The sequence below is a fragment of the Petaurus breviceps genome, unplaced genomic scaffold (genome assembly GCF_028583685.1).
Source record: "Petaurus breviceps papuanus isolate PSGF00001 unplaced genomic scaffold, PetGlider_PUasm1.0 64, whole genome shotgun sequence".
NCBI classification, from domain to species: Eukaryota; Metazoa; Chordata; class Mammalia; order Diprotodontia; family Petauridae; genus Petaurus; species Petaurus breviceps.
The window spans coordinates 8,154,463-8,174,178 of record NW_027186428.1 but is presented as its reverse complement, the minus strand read 5'-3'; positions in this window follow the sequence as shown (position 1 = coordinate 8,174,178).

Below are 19,716 nucleotides of genomic sequence, written 5' to 3'. Positions count from 1 at the left end.
CTGACTCTGGGCCATGATGTGATATTAAGACCTGGAATCCCGATTATGACCTGGGTAATGAGTACCCCAGCTTCTCACAGAATTGGACATGCCCAAGAGGCTAGTATAATCAAATGGAAGTGGTATATTCAAAATAGAGCGAAAACAGGCAAAAGCGGAGTCTCTGCTCTACATGAATCTGTAGCAAACATAGAAATTGAGAGGAATGACATACCCCCTGAGCCAAAGCAACAGTTGGTACAGTCCATTGTAAAATGGAATGAGGGATATGATGTATTAACTGAGGAACAAAAGAGATATGCATGGTTTACTGATGGGACAGCAAAATATTTGGGCCAAAAAAGACATTGGAAAGCAGTGGCCTAAACCCATGTACTAGAAGTACTTTGGAAAGTACTGGGATAGGTGGAAGTAGTCAATATGCTGAACTTATGGCAGTACATTAAGCCATCAAAATAGAACAAGAACGACGGTGTCATATATTCACTGATTCATGGGTGGTAGTTAATTGGTTAGCTACATGGATGCCCATGTGGAAAAATGAAAATTGGGAAATTCATGGCAAACAAGTCTGGGGCAAAGAATTATGGGAAGATATCTGGAACATGTCTTTGGTCACTGACTTCTCAGTTTTTCATGTAGATGCTCACATGGCCCTCTCCATGCCAGAATGTGAGTACAATGCTCATGCTGATCGACTGGCAAAGATTGATACCGAACATATTGTCCCTACTTTAACAACAACTGATGATCCAGTAGTAGCAAAATGGGTCCACCAAACAGCAGGCCATTTAGGGGTCCAGGCCACACACTAGTGGGCGCAAGATCGAGATAATTAGTATCTTTCATTCACTGTTAAAACTAGATAGCAGAAGAATGTCATATATGTCAGTTGGAAAAGGAACGAACTGTTCCATGGGTAGTAACTGCAGAGATAGCAAGAGGAAAGGTCACAGCCCAAATCTGGCAAATAGATTATGTTGGTCCACTACCACAAGATAAAGGATGCAGATTTATATGTACTTGTGTTGACACCTATTCAGGTGTACTAGTGGCTTGTCTTTAAAAGAATGCAACCCAGAAAAAACCTGTGAAACTCTAGATCTCATAAATCTATATTATGGAGCCCCAATGCAGATTCATATTTACAATGGGTCATATTTCAATGGTAATGAAATGAAGACGTATTGTATACTAAACAATATAGAATGGATATATCATATTCCATATTATCCAGAAGCATCTGGGTTAATTGAAAGAATGAATGGATTACTGAAAGAACAGTTGAGGAAGTTAAGTTCCAATAATTCATATCAACATTGGAAGGATAATTTGTTCATGGCTTTGCGTAATTTTAATAATAGACCATTGGGAGGAAGTACACCTCTAACCGGTATGATGACCCCAAATCTGCAAATTAGAAAATAACAAACACATAAGATCCCAAATATTGAGTATTGGACTTTGAGGCCAGATGTCCCAGCACCGTACCCAGGAACACCTGGTTTGGTAGGGTATGATTTACATTGTTTAGAGGACTTTTGGTTGGACAGAAAAGAAATAAGAAAAATCTCCACTGGGATATGCATAAGAATCCCTAAAAATCACTTTGGACAGATTTTATGCTAATCAGGATTAGAAGCTCAAGGAATATATGTATTAGCTGGAGTAATAGATTATAATTATCAAGGAGAAATTGTTGTAACATTCCATAATTTAGGTGAAGGGTCCATACAGATTCATAAAAATGATAGGATAGTTCAAGTGATTATCGTTCCTTTTAAAACAATACCACTTGTAAAAACTGACCCTCCTTCCAAAATAACTGTCAGAGAAACTTGAAGGATTTGGTTCTACTTATAGAATAAAATCAGGAGCTAAAGTATGGGTAAAACGGAAGCCAGATGATGTTCCAAAGGCTGCAGAGATTATAGCACATGGGAGGGATAACACTGTAACTATTGTTTACTCTGTAGAAGATGATTACAAAATTGTACCCTTAATTCATTTATTCTACCATGAGTGAGGCTACAATAGTCTGGTTATTGTTTCTTTGCTTCTTCTTGGCTTTTTGTCTGTTCACCTTATTTGCTAGATTTGATTCCGCCAGCTTGGTACCCTCCACCTGTAGATGCCTGATAGCTTAAGCTGGATGTCACCCCCTGTCTGCAATTGTGATGTGTCACCCTTGGACCTGGCAACAAGAATATTAAGAACTAACCTCTCAAATGGGACCCCTTGGGACAGGGACGGCTCTACGTCCGATTTCAGCAACAAGTAGCCATGGAAGAAGAGACCTTTGCCCCTTACCCCAAGATTTTGGGGCCCCATTTGTTCTTGGGGGGGGAATGATGGGGAGCTTGTGCTCAAGCCCCACCCTAAAATATTGTTTTCTGTGTTTATTGTCTGCTGTCCTTGTTATATTGTTCTGAAATTCTGTTGACACCAGTTATTCCTAATGTATTTTTGCCAAGTAAGGGACATAAAAGATATTGGGGCTGAATGTAAGGTTTATGGGATTTAAAGATCTTCCATGCCCCATTGGACTTGCTGACGTAGCAGGAAGGGGCGGGGCCGGAGGAAGCAGAAGCCAAGCTAGAGTTCCTGTGGTGACTGGCAGCAGTAGTAGCAGCAGCAGCAGCCAGCACAGGCAGCAGCAGTGGTAGCAATAGCAGCCGAAGTGGAGGTGCAGGCAGGAATCCCCCCCCCTTTTTTTTGAGCCAGCCAGAATTTCTGCTGAGGACTGCCAGGGACTGGAACTGTGGGGGCTGGAGCTGCTGGGAGCACATTTCCTGGACACTGAGTAGTTGCTGTGAGTGGGAAGAGGAGGACCTTTGCCTGTTCTGTTTTAAAGGCTTGAGAATGTGGCTGCTTACTACACTAACTAGTGCCAATTTTGCAACTACTGTGATGGCTTTGACTTTCTGTTTTTGGGACTCAGTTTTCTGGTATTTTAATAAATGTTCTAGCTTTATTCCCCATGTAGAGAGCCTGATATATTTTGTGATTAATAACCACATCAGCATGTTCATAGTTGCCATAGGCATTGTGAATATTGCATTGCTGATAGAGGCTCTGGAAAAGAAAATGAGGCTGGGGACTTTGCACAGCCCTCCTTCACTTAAATCCAGTTCATTTGCAAGTCATGTCATCATCTTCCTAATGTAATTTTCCTCTTTGAGAACAGACAAACCACAAGCCACGTTCTTAGAAAGTTCAGTTAGAACAAGTGATTGAGAGAATATTGCCAAATTTTAGAATTCTTTGTGTCTGATACTGCATAAATTCATTGTTAATTTTACCTCTCCACGGTGATTTCTCTCCTATTTGTCTTGAAATCTCCCTTCTATGACAGTGCCCTCCCATTCTTCTGAAGGTCAGAGATTTAAATCCCAACTTTGTCATTTACTTTCTGTGTGACCTTGGATAATTCACTATATCTTTTGGTGTCTGTTTCCTTGCTGTAAAACAAAGAGATTCAACCAATCTGACAGGTGTGAGGTAGTACCTCAGAGTTGTTTTAATCTACATTTCTCTAATTATTAGTAATTTAGAGCACTTTTTCATATGACTATCTTGGATTTCTTCTGAAAACTACCTATTTGACTTTTGACCATTTATCAGTTTGGGAATGTTTCCACTCTTATTATAAGTTTGTCTCAGTTCCCTATATATTTGAGATGTGAGGTATTTATTAGATAAACTTCTTATAAAATTTTCCTCCTAGTTTCTTGCTTTCTTTCTAATTTTGGATGCACTGATTTTGTTTATAAAAAGCTTTCTAATTTCATGTAATCAAACTTAACCATTTTACCCTCTGTGATTCTCTCTATCTCTTGTTTGGTTATAAATTCTTCCTTTATCCATACATCTGACAGGTAGGATTTTCCACGCACCTCTTATTTGCTTGTGAAATCACCCTTTATGTCTAAATCACGGACCTATTTTGATCTTGTCTTTGTACATGGTGTGAGATATTGCCTTGTTTCTGCCAGCCTATTTTCCAGTTTTCCCAACAGTTTTTGTTTAATAATGAGTTCTTTTACCGCAATGCTAAGATATTTGGGTTTTATCAGATAGATTACTATGGTCATTTACACTGCATGTTGTGTACCTAAACTGTTCCACTGATCCACTACCATTCTATTTCTTAGCCAGATTGTTTTATAATTACTGTTTTGTAGTGTAGTTTGAAATCTGGAACTGCTACTTTGCTTTTATTCAGTTATTATTTTTTTTCATTGATTCACTTGATATTATTGGCCTTTTATAATTTCAGATGAATTTTACTATTTTTTCTAGCTTTATAAAATAATTCTGTGGCCATTTGGTATGACATGAAACAGTTAATTTAGGTAGAATACTCTTTTTCATTATGTTGTTCCAACCAACATAATAGCAATTAATATTTCTCCAATATTCAGATCTATCTTTTATATGTTTTAAATTGTGTTCATATAGTTCCTAGGTTTATCTTGGCTTTAGGTTTTTTTTTATCTAGGTTTATCTACAAATCAGGTAGACTTGTAAGTATTTTATACTGTCTACAATTTTTAATGGAATTTTTCTTTCTTTTTCTTCTCTAATTGATGATGTATAGAAATGCTAATGATTTTATGGTGATTTATGTTATATCCTCCAGCTTTAATTTGTTACTTATTTCACTATTATCTAAGGTTCTCTAAATATATCATCGTAGTAATTGCAAAGAGCAATAGTTTTTTTCCCAATTGTTCATTCTTGTTCTTTCAATTTATTTTTCTTCTCTACAAATAACATTTTAAAAAATATTTTTATTTGAAGTTTTGAGTTCCAAATTGTATCCCTCTTACACTCCCTTTCCCCTTGCCTGAGATGGTGAGCAATCAGAAAAAGGGTATACATATGTAGTTATGTAAAACATTTCATCATTTTGTACAAGAAGACATGAGTAAAAGAGAAAATTGTAAGAAAGTGAAAATAATGTTCTTCAGTCTGTATTCAGTCAGTATCAGTTCTTTCTCTGGAGGTGGATAGTATAGGTTAGTATGCTTCATCATTAGTCCTTTGGGATTATCTTGGATCATTATATTGCTAATAAAACATAACTAACATTTCTAATGCAGTATTGAATAATAGTGGTGATAATGGACAGACATCCTTGCTTCACCTCTGATCTTACTGAAAAGGCTTCTTGTATATCCTCATTACTGTAATGTTTGCTCTTAGTTTAAGTGGTAATAATTGCTCTTAGTTTTAGATAAGATACTACTTACCATTTTAATCAAATTGTTTTTTCCGTATATTTTCTATTTTTTTTACTATAAATGTGTGTTGGGTTTTATTAGAAACCTTTTTTGCATCTACTGAGACAGTCATATGATTTTTTTTGTTATCAATATGATCAGCTAGTTGCCAATAGTTTTCCTAGTATTGAATCCGTGCTACATTCCTGCTATAAATTCCACCTGATCTTTGTGATATATTGCTGTAGTCAGTGTCTATTAGGAAAATGAGCCTATAGTTTTCTTTTTGTTTTTGCTTTCCCTGCTTTAGGTATCAAAACCATATTTGTGTCATAGAAGGACTCCTTTAATTATCTTTTTCAGTTCATTTATATAATATTTTAATTAATTGGGGTTTTTCATATGTTTGGTAGAATTTACTTGTAAATCCATCTGGATCGGGGCACTAATTCTTAGGGTGTTCATTTAGACTTATTTCGTCATTTTTTTCTTACATAGGATTGTTTAAGCATTCTATATAATGGAGAAATTCACGTTTTTATCTTTTTCTGTTGGTCCATGGAAGAATATTGTAAGTATACTTCAATGTAACTCAACAGAAACGTTGAGCACACTGAAAATTGTTGGGATACTTTTTTATCTTATTAATTTCTTTTCATGTAATACATTGCATCGTTTCTTCAGCTTTGTTTATGATTTATACTCATCCTTAAGTTGTGTCACATTGCTGTCAGTGGGGGACCTTGTAAATCCATTTTGCAAATTGACTAAAAAGTGAAGTTGACTCCAGTGAAAAATATGGAAAGCTGAGTCTCTCTCTATCTCCAACTATGCATGGAATTTAAGGAATCCAAGCAAGTTCTGAGAAACTAATGTTTTCATCTTTTTATACTGGGCCTTTGAAGAATATTGAAAGTATACTTCAATGTAACTCAACAGAAACATTGAGCACATTGAAACTCTTTGGGATACAGCTTTATCTTGCCTATTTCTCTTCATCTAATACAGTGCATCTTGTTTCCTTAGCTTTTTAAGGATTTATTCTCATCCTTAAGTTGCGTCACATTGCTGTCAATGGGGGATCATAAAAATGCATTTCGCAAACTGACTAAAAGAGTAAATCTAGGCTCTAATGAAAAATGTGGAAAGCTGCAGTCTCTATCTACAACAGTGCCTTGAATTAAAGGAATCTAAGCAAGTCTTGAGAAATGTGTGTTTTCATCTTTTTCTACTGAGCCTTTGAAGAATATTGAAATTATGGGGCTCCTAGGTGGCTCAGTGAAAAGATCATGAGGCCTGGAGTCAGGAGGACCTGAGTTCAAATGCGACCTCAGACTCATAACACTTATGAGCCATGTGACCTTGGGCAAGTCAACCCCAGTTGCCCTTCCAAAAAGCAAAAAAGAATATTGAAAGTATACTTCAGTGTATCTCAACAGAAACATTGAGCACTTTGAAGCTCTTTGGGATACAGCTTTCTTTTGCCTATTTTATTTTTATCTTATACATTGCATCTTGTTTCCTTAGCTTTGTTTAGAATTTATCCTCATCCTTAAATTGTGTCACATTGCTGTCAATGGGGGACCTTGTAAATGCATTTTCCAAACTGACTAAAAAGTGAAGTTGACTCCAATGAAAAATGTGAAAAGCTTCAGAGGCTCTATCTACAGCAATGCATTGAATTCCAGGAATCCAAGCAAGTCCTGAGAAATTATCATTTTCATCTTCTTCTACTGGGTCACTGAAGAATATTGAAAATATACTTCAATGTAACTGAGCAGAAACATTGAGCACATTGAAGCTCTTTGTCAGACAGTTTTATCTTTCCTTTTTCTGTTCATGTAATACACTCCATCTTGTTTACTTAGCTTTGTTTAGGATTTATCCTCATACTTAGGTTGTGTCCTTGTGAAGCCAGTGCAGGACTGCTTAAATGCATTTTGCTAATTGACTCAAAGAGTAATGTGTAGACACATCAATGTAACATTGTCACTATCATGCTGTGGTGTCCCTCTCTTATTTTCAGTTTTTTCCTAACCCTCATGGGAAAAAGGGACAGACCAACCTTCTCCTGGCCTGTCATATTCCTCAAAATTATCTCCAATGTAGAAAAAAAAATCGTCATGAGTATAGTAGGAAATGTATTAAAATTACCTATATTTAGTCATCTTTAAAAGGTTATTCTTATGTGATGAATTTACTTTTAACCCTGGGATACTTATAAGAAATGAAGATTAGTGACAAGTATTAAGATTGACTCTCTTACTAAATTGCTGCCTGATCATTGAGAGATAAATATCAATGGACCTAATATTTCATTGAGGTGGGTACTTGTTCCATGAGTACAAATTGCAACCCATTCAAGCATCCCTTGCTAGTTTGACTCTTGTTCAAGTGCTTCCCTATGTGCCTCATACAGGGTTCGTGCAGTGTGGTGAGGGCTTTTTTTTTTTCTTCTTTTATATCTCTTGACATTGTGTTGGATACCAATGAAACACATAAATTATAATATACTGGTAGTCCCTTGAACTCGTTACATAAATACATACTTCCTTTTTGGTCATGCATATCTCCTGATAATTTCCTTTACATTACTTCTACATAATTCTTCATTTTTAATGTGTTATGTATAGCCTATTCGTAGCTGCCAGGTATCTATATAGATCATTGCTAATTTACAACTTTAACTCTTTAAAAACTATGATATTATAATACTTACAACCATACCGTATTCTAGGAAGCATATTTCTCTTAAAATGATGGATCTTTGTATGAGGGAGAAGTTTGAGTGTTACTAAAACTACTGACAGATTTCCCAGAGGTAATCCATTTTGTCCCCTTCCTTTCTCAGTTCAGTTCCTTATTCATGCAGTATAGAAACCCACAAGAATCTTTTTGCAATAACAGATTTTTGGAATGTGCCTTGTAAAGTGCAGATATGGCTTATTCCTTCACCACCTTGATGCATATTATTACTTTGTTTTATTATTATTATTCTAAAATTAAGAGACTGGTGTAGTGAATAGAGAACAGGTATCAAAACTAAACAGATGTACGTTCAAATGAAGCCTCTCACATATATTCTCTGTGTGATCCCAAGTAATTCTCTTAACCCCTTAGTTCCCCAAGCAACTTTTAAAGACCTTAAGTTGTAGAATAGATGCTTATGAGCTTTGGTAAAAGGAATTTCCTCACTAGGAGCTCCCTGTATGGAAGAAATCATGGATTTTGTATGAAAAAATTATAATGGATAATAATAGATATCAATTAATTTTTATATCTCTTCATGGGGTAAACATGACCTTGGGTTCTCAAAGATCTATGCCATTGGAGAGTCAGTTGTGGCAGGTCCCCCTAAAGTGAAGTCTCTACATTCATTCATTTACTTGGCAAATATTCAGCTATATACTTATCTATACAAAGACTGCCCTAAGTAATGTAGATATATAGAGAAAAAATAAACTGTCCTAGCCCTCAAGATATTTATATTTTACTGGGACAATGTGCAGTACCTCTGTCATCCAAGGATCAACCTAGCTAAGTTCAGGAGTGTGGGGAGGGAGAGAAATTATCTGAATCCATCTACATAGTAACCACATCTATGAAGCCATGGATTCTTAGAGGACTGTAGTTACATCTTTAATATTTTAAAAATTTTATTTAATATATAATTTTGCAGTATTATCCAATTTATGAAGTGCTTTCCTGACTACAATCCTTTGAAGCAGGTGGTACAAGTTTTAGTATGCCCATTCTCCAGATGATGAGGTTCAAGTTCAGATGAAATAACAGGCCATGTCCAAGGTTGCTATCATTAAATTATTTAGTTCAAGTTTTCTGTGCTCTTTGCACTATATATGTTACTTTTGTTGGATTTTATGTTCAAGTCAGATGCTGATGTCCAGGAAGAGTGATATGTTAATTTAAATCTCCTTTCTGGTCACATGGAGAAATTCTGACCACAATTAGTTAAATAAAAGATATTGCATTGCTTTGTTTTCAGAGCATCACAGGATGAAACAGTCAATGAACTTCATTTAATCTTTGCTGAAATAGGAGATTGAGCTCTAGGATTTCATTGTTGGAAAGGACTTTATTTATAATCTAGCCCTGAACCCTCATTTTATAGAAGAGGAACCTGGGACCCAGGGAGGTAAGGGACTTACCCAAGGTCACAGAAGTAGTCTGGGGGAGATCTTGGATTTGAATCCATGTCTTCTGACTCTAAGGCCAGTGCACTTTCTATGATACTTATTTGTGAATATGGAGAAAAAGAGAGAGAAGGGGAAGGGGGGAGAGAGATACAGACATCCAGATAGACAGAGACACAGAGACAGGAGAAAGGGGGGGCGGGGAGGAAAAGAGAGAATTTTAAGATTTTAGGTAAAGAAAGAGTTGCCACTTTTCATCATTCTTATCTCCAATGTTAGTGCAATGCTTTGCACATAGTTTATACTTGATAAATATTCAGTTCCATTGAACTGATAGAAAACTTGATCATTGTTGGACTTTAGCAACTTTTTATGAGCATAGAATGAGCCTGAATAGTCCCTCAATACTATATTATGTACCCTGATGATGATCAATTGATGTTTTTCCAAAATGTCAACAAAAACAGAATTGAATGCCTCTAGAAGAGTTATTTTGGTATAACCAAAGGGCAATAAAATTCAACTTAGAGGAATCACAACTTGGAGGAATAAAATTCCTGCCCTGTTTCCTGAAGCAAGAGGCCACTGCAGCTCCATCACTCCTTGCACATAGTGTACAAAGAATCTTCTTATATTACTGGCATGTGGAAAAAGCTATTTAAGTTCTTTACTTGGCCAGTGTCTTAAAAAAGGAAAGAAAAAGGGGGGCGAATGTCTCTGAAGACTTGCCGTTTATATTATATGTGTGTTTTTCCTATCCATCAAAGAGACATTAACTAAAAACTGGGTTTCTTTTTCATAGGGAATGAGGATCTGTCATAAATTATCTGGTCCTTCTCTGGAGTGGCTAAGTTGCCCTAGACTCTAATTTAAGTAGGTATGGATAAATTTTTTCACTCAGAGATATCTAAAAGCTATAAATAGCATCAGTGGAAACTCCCTTTGTGTAATCCATCCAGGCCCTACCTCAGACAAAGCATAGAGAAGCTATAGTGACTCCATGGGGCTCTAGTCTAAAGCTGTGGAAGAAAAGAATGGATAGGAACAGAGGATCCTTATTCCCATGAGTCAGTCTCCTGTTTCCTTCCTGCCCAGGTTAAAATGGGAGGGCTAGTGAGGTATTCTGCAAAAAGATGACCGTGGACAGAAAGGTCTTTTTGAAGCCAGGGCTATTTGTCTATCATACAGTGATATCTCAAATGCCAGGCAGGGAGATTGATGAGCAATTGTGAGGAGAAAACCACTGTGTTTCCAGATTGGTGAAGAGGAGTGTACCCAGGAAGGCCTTGCCAAGGGATCTTACCTAAAAGTATCTTTTTTTTTCTTTTTTGCCAGCACACATGGCTCACACCTGCACGGTGCAGCTCTTTTTTGTGGCCTGGTCAGTTTTTCTCAGCCAATTAAAAAAAATGTCTTAGAGAGATGGGGAAGGAAGAAAAAGAAAGTTTTTCAGGGAGCTAAACCAATGTTCCAAGGACTATGGATGAACTAGAGCAGGTCTAGTGAGAATAAATTGAGCCTTGTAGGGGGTAGTTGCAGGAAAGGGATACTCCCTCCTATTTTCTACCCCTCTACCCACCATTGAAAATTTGATCTTTCTAGTCTTGAGTTACTCTGGGCTTTCTGGCAGTTTTCCTTTTTTTTTTTTTTTTTAAAGCAAGCAGGGTTAAGTAACTTGCTCAAGGTTACACAGCCAGTTATTTCTGGGTGTAGTGCTGAGTATCTGAGCCCGGGATTCGATCTCCAGGTCATCCTGACACTGGAGGCGGTGCTCTTACTCGCTGAGCCACCTGGCCACCCCTAAGCAATTGGGGTTAAGTAACTTGCTCAAGGTTACATGGCCAGGTGTTTCTGGGTGGGTGCTAAGTGTCTGAGCCTGGAAATTGATCTCCAGGTCATCACGACACTGGAGTCGGTGCTCTTACTCGCTCTGCTACCTGGCCACCCCAGTTCTTTAACTTTTCTAGAGAGACTAAACCATTTAACTTGTCATCCTTTTGGATCTTTTTTTTTTTTTTTTGCTTTTTGGAGGCAATTTGGGGTTAAGTGACTTGCCCCAAGGTCACATGGCTAGTTTTTGTGTTAAGTGTCTGAGGCTGGATTTGAACTCAGGTCCTCCTGACTCTAGGGCCGGTGCTCTACTCACTGTACCACCTAGCCGCCCCAATCCTTTTGAATCTTTGGCCAGGTTTCATTCATGGCACCCCTTCCGAGGCTTTGGAACCTCACCCAGCCCTCTGCCCAGCTTAACTCTCTGGGTAACACAGTTCCACAGGGTAAAGCTCTGTCTAATTTAAGCACATTAGTCCAATGTAAAGTTGTCTCACATAGTACTTTTGTATTGATGGCAATTCCTTTTAATACCGCTGGGCTCCCCCCCCCCCCCATAAAGGCTAAAAGATTCAAAGTCTAAAGTAAGATGGAGGTGGAGTGGGAAAAGAAATAAAAGACCAAATGTAATAAATCTTTGTTGGATGGGTTTGGGATGTGATATCCAAATGAGTTTGGAAAATGGTAACCCTTCTCTTTCTACACTCTTTTCCCCTGCCATATCATCCCTAATTTCCTTCTGTCTTTGAAAGAGAATCAAGTCCTCCTCTCCCTGATCTGCCATGGAGAGGACCGCCTTCTTCCCAAGGGGGAAGAGAATAAAAAAACTTCCTGTTCCTTCCTGAAGATACCTCTGACTTTTAATTTTTCTGGATAGGGGATTTTTGGGGTCCCTGTACCCCACACAAGTATAACCCCTTCACTTTACAGAGGAGAAAATTGAGGCCCAGAGAGATTAAGTGATTCACCCAATCTCAGAGATGTACTAAACGGGAGAGGAAGAATTGAAATCTTATTTCCTCTGATTCTAAAGCTAGTGTCTCTTCACTATGTCTCTCTACTGCCTTTGAATTGAATTCAGCAAATATTTATTAAGCACTTCCTATAACTGAGGCACTATGCTGGGTCCTGAGCATAAAATAACCAAAACAAACAAGCGGACAAACAGAAGGAAACAGTCCCTGATCTTAAGGAATCTATATTTTACTGGGGAGGGCAGCATGCAACACGTGCACAGAAAAATATGATTTCCTTAAGACAACTTGGAGAAATTGGTAGTAGGAATTTTATAATGTCCATTTTTAAAGATGAGAAAACTGAGGCTTGGACAAGTGAAATGATTTACCTATAGTCACATGACCATTAAGTCTCAGAGCCAAGGTTTGAACGCACATCATTTGACTGTAAGTCTAGTGTTCTTTCTACTTTCCCATGTTAAAAGATAGATGTATCTAAATAGAACAATTTGGAGAAACGTTACCATTTTCCAAACTCATTTGGACACCACAAATTCTCAAGTTTGTGAGAACGTGACAGTTCTCATAAAATAGTGACAGGAGGACCCCCACGATGCATGGTGTGCTTTCATTCAGAAACAGGATTTAGGCATAGAGGGGATATTAGGATTGGTCAGTGAAGGCGCCCTAGGTGGGGTAGAAGTCTCTTAGTAACCCATATGACTCAATTACTCAGCCTGGTGGAGTATCCCTCCTCCCCTATATGATGAGGGCATATGTAGCCCTCCCTGTCATGTTGTTTCAAGTCCCTGGCATAAAAGATGATTATGACAATACATGTCCTCAGGCTGCCACTCCCTTCTCAGTTCATTATTGTTGACAGGCCTCTGTTTGAAGACTTTCAGATTTGGTGGTCTTTCTCCCACAATGCCATTGTTACATAGTCATACTTGGAAGTTTTCTATTAAGTTAAGAGAAAAATCTACTCCTTTGTAATTTCTAGATAGTTTTCTAGAGTCCTAGAACTAGAATGGTCCTTAAAGATAATTTTATAGATGAGAGAGTTAAAGACTACAGAAGTTAAATGGATTACCTAATTAAATGGATTACCACAATTAATGCCCTGCCTGATTCTATTCCAGTGAACCTAGGTAAATATTATAGGTGTTTTTCCATCCATTATGTCTTCTGGAATAATTTACATAGAGACCTTAACATCAGCTTAGTTGCTCCCCTCACATAATTTCCAGGAAATTTCAAATATATTTGATTCACTTCTAAGGTATTCTTCTCTTTAATAGCATACTCTCAGAGTCACATTCTATTAAAATTTAGGTTTTGTTTTTGTGGGTTTTTTTCCCCCTGGGTTAGAAAGGTCCTTGACTATAGAATCACACCTGGACAGTGCTATCACAGAAGTTTGATAACTTGTGCTCATAATTGGCCGATGGCTGAAAAGAGAGGCACATTTATCTTCTCCTATTTTGCTTGGGGTAGGGGATCGCAGCTTACTTTGGCTCAACGACCATCAATTCCAATGATCCAACATTTTGAAATGGGGGATGGGGAGTATTGGGAGAGGGTCATGGCTGCTCAGTCTTTTTTTATAGAAGCTATGAAATACACACTAAATAGGGTATCTCACCCTACAGGAGAGTAGGGGGGAAGGGGATGAGAGGGGGGATGATGGAAGGGAGGGTAGGCTGGGGGGGAGGGAAGTTGGAAGCACCCACTTTTGAAAAGGGATGGGATCAAAGGAGAGAATAGAACAAGTGGGAGGTGGGATAAGGGGGAGGGAAACATAGTCAGTCTTTTACAATATATCTGCTATGTTATTGTTTTGCATTAGCCACACATGTATAACCTATACTGAACTTCTTATCTTCCCAGTAAGGGTGGGTGACAAGGGAGGAAGGGAATGAATCTGAAATTCAAAGTTGTAAAATCAAATGTTTAAATATATATATATATATATATGTGTGTGTGTGTGTGTGTATATGTATGTATATATATATATATATATATATATATACTATTATTAATACTATTTTACATGTAATTGGGAAATAAGATATACAGGCACCGGGGCATAAAGATCCATGATGCCCTACTGGAAAAGTCAAAAGGGGTATGGGAGAAAATATGGGAGACAGCATATTGGAGGAGGGGATATTCTGTGGGACTGCTATTTTGGGGTGGTGGGTAGGGGAAAAGCAGGGAGAAAATTTGTAACTCAAAATCTGGTGGAAATGAATGATGTAAATCAAAAGTTAATAAAGCATTTAAAAAATGGAAAAAAATTAAAAATAATAAAATATTTTTATAGAAGCTACAGCAGTCCCTGTTAAATGAAGTGGTTTCTAGGCCTACAACAAATTAGAAGAAACCCTCATATGGGTGGCAGACAGGAAAGAAATCCCAAGATAGGCAGATCCTTGGCATAGGGGGCAATGGGCAGAGTCTCTTTCCAGTTCAGAATAAACGAGAGCTGTACTCAGCAACCTATCCCACCCCCCAAAAAGGGAGGGGGGCACCTGAGAAAAGCTGGCTTGGAATTGAAGGATGTAAAGAGGGAGGAAGAGAGGGGAAAAGATCAGAGGACTTCCATAGCCTGCAAATGGTGAAGAACGCCTACCCAGCTTTTGTCAACAAATATCCAGAGAAGCCAGAGAACTGACTATACCTTAATTCAAATACCTTGAATGTGACTTAAGGGAGGCAGGATGATCTGATGATAGATGATGAAAAAGAAACTTGGCAAAGACCCCATGGCAAATGAGCTGAGAAGGGGACGGGGGAGATTCTGCCAGGATCTTGTATCTCCTTTTCCCAGAGAACACCTTCTGTGTTTCCGGAGGAATCATTCTCCTGGATAGGACTTGACGGTTCTCAGAAAAGAGTGACAGGAGGACCCCCACGATGTATGGCGTGCTTTCATTCAGAAACAGGATTTAGGCATAGAGGGGACATTGGGATTGGTCAGTGAAGGCCCTCTAGGTGGGGTAGAAGTCTCTTAGTAACCCATATGACTCAATCAGCATGGTGGGGTGTCCCTCCTCCCCTATATGATGAGGGCATATGTACTCCTCCCTGTCACATTGTTTCAAGTCCCTGGCATAAAAGATGATTATGACAATACATGTCTTCAGGATGCAGCTTGATTTAAATGTCCTACCATGCAAAGGAATTTGTAACATCTTTGTAAGTAGTTTGCAAAACTCATTATGCTGCACAAATTCCCTGTGGCCCATGACCTTGACCTGACTCCCATTTTCCAGTGCTACTCCTCCACCCCCACCTCCCCTCCACTCCCACCCTCACCTCCCCTCACTCACCAGATTGGTCATATGCAAACATAGTATTCCTCCATTCTCCCCCCTCTATCAGTTCCCTAATAGATACAATTCCCAAGAAACCTGAATTCGAGGAGAAGAGGAAGGAAAGCCAGAATGTATTATGTATTAAATCATATTTTATTTATCATATTATTATATCATATATCATATCATATATTTATCATGTTAATTCAAATTAGGCTGTCTGCCTGATTTTCAGTTTGTCTACCCTGATTTCTTTTACTTTCTAAGACATAGGAGCCACTGTTTCTTTCCATGTTGATTTACAGCCTGCCATAAATCAGCTCAAACATTTCTACCCCAGGAAATGCACAGCACATTGAAGAGATATTAATCTTCTTTACATGATTCTTTTCTTCAGAGGAAAATATAGTCAGCTTTGTATGATAGACATCAATGGAGATGACCAGTGGCACAGATAATTACCCAAATCACATTTGACTTTGAGGCATTTTATGATGCACATAGAGATTTTTTTAAATTAAATTTTGTTTATTTTTAGTTTACAACATTCATTTCCACAAGATTTTGAGTTACAAAACTTCTCCCTTATACACCACCCCAAAACAGTGATGCCACTGTATACCCCTTCCCAGTCTGCTCTCGCCTATGTCTTCCCCCATCCTGGCTTTGACTTTCTAGTAGGGCAAGATGGATCTCCATACCCCACTGCCTGTGTATCTTTATTTCCCAGTTACAAGTAAATAATAATAATAATAATTTTTAAAAAGGTATTTGATGTTAAAACTTTGAGTTCTAGATTCTTTCCCTTCCTCGATCATCACCCACCCTTACTGGGAAGATCAGCAGTTCAATATAGATTGTATATGAGTAGCTATGCGAAACATTTCCATAGTGGATATATTGTGAAAGACTGATTATATTTCCCTCCATCCTATCCTGCCCCCCACTTGTTCTATTCTCTACTTTGACCCTGTCCCTTTTCAAAAGTGTGTTTCTAACTACTCTTCCCCCCCAACCTACCCTCCCTTCCATCATATCCCCCCTCTCATCCCCTTCTGCCCTACTTTCCTGTAGGGCAAGATACCCAATTTAGTGTGTTTGTCATTCCCTCCCTATGCCAAATTCAATAAGAGTAAGGTTGACCCATTCCCTTTTGTCTTCCTGTTCTTCCCCTCCATTGTAACAGTTTTCCCTTGCCTTTTCTATATGAGATAGTTTACCCCATCCTGTCTCTGCATCTCCTCTCATTATATTCCTCTCTCACCTCTCAATTTCACCTTTTAAATATCATCCCTTCCTATTCAGTTGATTCTGTGCCCTCTGTCTATATATACCTGTAAACATATATATATTCATACTCCCATATGTATTTATACGCATGTATACCTTCTTATATAGACATATATGTATATATACATTTATATTCCTTTTAACTATTCTCATACTGAGAAAAGTTTCACAAGTTACAATTATTGTTATTCCATGTAGGCATGTAAATAGTTCAACTTTGGTAAGTTCCTTATGAATTCTTTTCTTTGTTTACCTTTCATTCTTCTCTTGCTTCTTGTATTTGAATGTCAGATTTTCTATTCAACTGCTTTTTCATCAAGAATCTTGAAAGTCCTCTATTCCACTGAGTGACCATATTTTCCCCTGAAACATGATACTCAGTTTTGCTGGGTAGGTGATTCTTGGTTTTAATCCCAGCTCCTCTGCCCTCTGGAATATTATATTCCAAGCCCTTTCATAACTTAATGTAGAAGCTGCTAGATCTTGTGTTATCCTGATTGTGTTTCCACAATATTCAAATTGTTTCTTCTTGGCTGATTGTAATATTTTCTCCTTGACCTGGGAACTCCAGAACCTGGCTATAATATTCCGAGGAATTTTCTTTTTGGGATCTTTTTCAAGAGGTGATTGGTGGACTCTTTCATTTTCTATTTTGCCCTCTGGTTCTAAAATATCAGGGCAGTTTTCCTTGAGAATTTCTTTAAGTCTGACTTCTAGGTTCTTTTTTGATCATGCCTTTGAGGTTGTCCAATAATTTTAAAATTATCTCTCAGGGATCTATTTTCCAGGTCAGTGGTTTTTCCAGTGATATATTTCACATTGCCTTCTGTTTTTTCATTTGTTTGGATCTGTTTAATAGTATTTTGATTTCTTATAAAGTCATTAGCTTCCTTTTGCTCCAGTCTAATTCTGAAGAAATGATTCTCTTCAGCAAGCTTTTGAAATTCTTTTTCCATCTGGAAAATTCAGTTTTTAAGGCATTCTTCTCCGTATTGGCTTTTTGGGCCTTTTTTTTTCATTTGAGTTAAAATATTTTTTAAGGTTTTATATTTTTCTGTCAGGTTGTTGACTCTCCTTTCATGATTTTCTTACATCATCATTCTCATTTCTCTTCCCCATTTCTCTTACTTGATTTTCAGAATCCTTCTTGCGCTCCTCCATGGCCTGTGACCAGTACATATTTTTCTTGGAAGCTTTTGGTGCAGGAGTTCTGACTTTGTTGTCTTCCTCCCATTCCATGCTTTGATCCTTTTTGTCCCCAAAAGGAATCTAAAGTTGGATTGCTGTGCTTGCTTTGCTTCCTTTGCTTGCTCCTGTTGCCACTCAGTTCCTTGACTTTTGAGCTCTTTTCCACAATAGAACTCTGCCTCCAGGGAGGAGAACTTTGTCTCAAATCACTGGGGTTTTTTGTAGCTGCTGGAGCTATTAGTTGTGTGCCCTCTCTGTAGCCCCCCCTCAAGCTTTGGCTCACCATCCACACACCCCAGGACCTCCACCCAAGACAGTGATGCAGATCCAAGCAGGTCAAGGCAAGAGTGACTTGCCCCTCCCCTCCCGAAAGGTCATCCAGTCCCCCTATGATCCACAGACTAAGAGCTCTGAATCTTCCATGTGGAGGTGGCTGCATGGCCTCAGCACCACCGCCACTTCTCACATTGGGAGCTGAGGCCAGATTGCACTCTGTCCTCCCCCCCCCCCCCCCTGCCGCCACAGCCCCAGTCCTAACAGAGTTCTTCTCTGACCTTTTACTTTGTCTTTGGCATTTATGGGTTGATATTTCTGGAAACTGCCACAGCTGCTGGTGATCCACTCTCCCAAAGTCCACTGTAGCTGCTGCTGGTCTGGGCAGCCCTCGGCTAAAACCTCAGGCTCACCTGGGGCTGGACTCTGCTCCCAATGTGCTGAGATGAACCCTTCCTCTCCGCCTGCTGGACTGCCTTCAGTGGGAGGTTTGTTTCTTTCTGTCACTTTGTGGGTTCTGTAGCTCTAAAATTTGTTTAGAGTTATATTTTTTAGGTATTTGAGGAGGTTATGGGGGGAGCTCACGAAGTTTTCATGCTTGTACACTGCCATCTTGGCTCTGCCCCCCACACATGGAGATTTTTAATTTTTAATTTTTTATTTATCTTTAATTTCTTTTTCATTTTTCAAATGCTTTATTACCTTCTGATTTACATCATTCATTTCCACCAGATTTTGAGTTACAAATTTTCTCCCTGTCTTTCCCTTACCCACTGCCCTAAAATAGCTGTCACACAGGATATCCCCTCCTCCAATCTGCTCTCTCCCTTATTCTCTCCCATACCCCTTTCGACTTTTTCCAGCAGGGCATGGTGGATCTCCATGCCCCAGTGCCTGTATATTTTATTTCCCAATTACATGTAAAATAGTATTAATAATAGTATACACACACACACATACGTATATATTTAAACATTTGATTTTAAAATCTTGAATTCCAGATTCATTCCCCTCCTCTCGTCACCCACCCTTAATGGGAAGATAAGCAGTTCAGTATAGGTTGTACATGTGTAGCTAATGCAAAACAATAACATAGTAGATATATTGTAAAAGACTGACTGTATTTCCCTCCCTCCTATCCCACCTCCCACTTGTTCTATTCTCTACTTTGATCCCATCCCTTTTCACAAGTAGGTGCTTCCAACTTCCCTCCTTCCCAACCTGCCCTCCCTTCCATCATCCCCCCTCTCATCTCCCTCCCCCCCCACTCTCCTGCAGGGTGAGACACCCTACTTAGTGTGTATGTCATTTCCTCCCAAAGCCAAATTCAATGAGAACAGAGTTGACCCATTCCCTTTTGCCTTCCTATTCTTCTCCTCCATTGTAACCATTTTCCCTTGCTTCTTCTATATGAGATAGTTTACCCCATTCTGCCTCTCCCCATCTCCTCTCATTATATTCCTCTCTCACCTCTTAATTTCAC